The sequence below is a fragment of the Triticum dicoccoides genome, chromosome 2A (genome assembly GCF_002162155.2).
Source record: "Triticum dicoccoides isolate Atlit2015 ecotype Zavitan chromosome 2A, WEW_v2.0, whole genome shotgun sequence".
Lineage (NCBI taxonomy): Eukaryota > Viridiplantae > Streptophyta > Magnoliopsida > Poales > Poaceae > Triticum > Triticum dicoccoides.
Genome location: NC_041382.1, coordinates 11,063,018 through 11,064,965, shown reverse-complemented (window position 1 = coordinate 11,064,965; position 1,948 = coordinate 11,063,018).

Here is a 1,948-nt window from a genome sequence, read left to right as displayed (position 1 = left end):
CAAAAGCTGATACAAGAATCTGAACAAAGAATCTTCACCGGATGTTAGGTATACAACTGCTTATTCTTGTTCAACAACAACCTAGTCAGTCTTGTCGCACATGATGGCCGTGCTGGTACTCACACTAGTACATCACTATTATCATTACCTCGTACAATCTTGGCAGGCGGGTATTATTTTATTGTGACTGGGTAGTCTGCAACGACCAGATCCCTAAGTCTTCTTCGCTCACAAAGGAAGCAAAAATATACACTTGTATTCCTATAAGGATTATATACACGTTCAGCGTTCAGCATGTGCTTTTGCAATAGAAATAGCCTCATGCATTCATGTGGAAATGCTTGGTCTAACCACGCACCCTACCCAGCCAACCAACCCACTCATGCACCCACCACATTCGTAATTTGATCGTAGCACTTCTACTTTTGTAGTAAGCTCTTTACTATGTACTACCTGTACTAGATGTGATCGTAAATCACATGGAAAAATAGTAAACTAGTGTTGGTCTTGTAATCAACGAGTGGACATTATGATATGCCTCATTTTTCGATCATAGATTTCCCCAGAAATTTAGTAGTGAGATTCATGCGTAATTAGGAAAGGGCATGTGGTAATAGGAAAATACAGTTTGACAAATACAATTTTTAGTCCATGAAAAAGTTTTGCTATAGAATAATATTGCCTAATATATGTCAAGAAATGCACACGGCGTCGGCTGGTCATTTATTCGGGATTCATATCAGAAATGATTTTTTTCACTGCACCCGCCGCTGGATTTTTACCAGACTTGCATGCGGGGAATGACATAGAAAAAAGAGACCGCTTGGTCTGAGCACGCGTCTGGTGTACACTAGTAATCAAACACCTCCAGCGCGTGAGGTGTGATCACTTACATAGGAATGGTGAGAAATATTTACCTTATAAGCACAGTGTGCACGGCCACAACGGCCACTTACCACTCTTATACCATTTTTAGTGTCAATGTATTGAAATTTTATTCTCTATATGTATCAAAATTGCTACAAGTTTGGAAAATTTAGGTGCCTCTATAGATACAGTTTTCATGTGGTTTGTTCATAAAAAATGATCTTGACTAAAAGCAACCTGCAAAACGTCATTGGGAGAATAGCAAACAGTGCTGCCTTTGCGATCATGATGAATCAATTCAACAGCTCTTCCTTTAATGCCCACTATCCAGACTACTTTGGCGCACAGTGCATGGTGCCTTCATTGTTAGTCCACCTAATATCATAGACACTTTATTGGAGACATGGGTAAATGTGGTAGAGCCTAAACTAGGGGCGCATATTCGAGTTGTGTGCGCATTACTTTGGGCAATATGGAATTGCCGAAATGATGTTATTTTTGACAGACAAAACATTACAATTTTTTTGCAAGTCATCTACAGAGCAATTTCAGGGATCCGTACATGATGATTACTCAGCCGTGCGGATGTCAAGGAGCATATAGCTTATGCGAGCAACCATTGGGAGATCGGTAGCACGGTATACCTACAACCGGTTTGGATGGTGGTCCAACAATAGAATAGGTGGATACGCATCTAGTCTTACTTCTGCCGGTTGTGGCCTTGTTCTTTTTTTTACTCTTTTCAGGATTTTGCACCCTACCTCATACTTGTTGGAGACTTCGTTTAATAATAACAGCCATCAACTCGTGCTCCTGCATGGGCTAACAATTTTTGAAAAAATCAATATTGTATATAGAAATTTATATAATTATTGTTTTATTTGAATCTTGCAGAAACATAAGTACAACACAGTTACAAATATAATTTACTACTTTTTTCATAGTGTATACATATATTTTAATTCCCTATTACGAATGTACTTAGAAGATTGTGGATCACCTTTTTTTTTGCAATTTTGTATTAAGCATTGTGCCACAACAGGAAGTGGTGACACCATTGTATATATTTATAGGCTCCTAA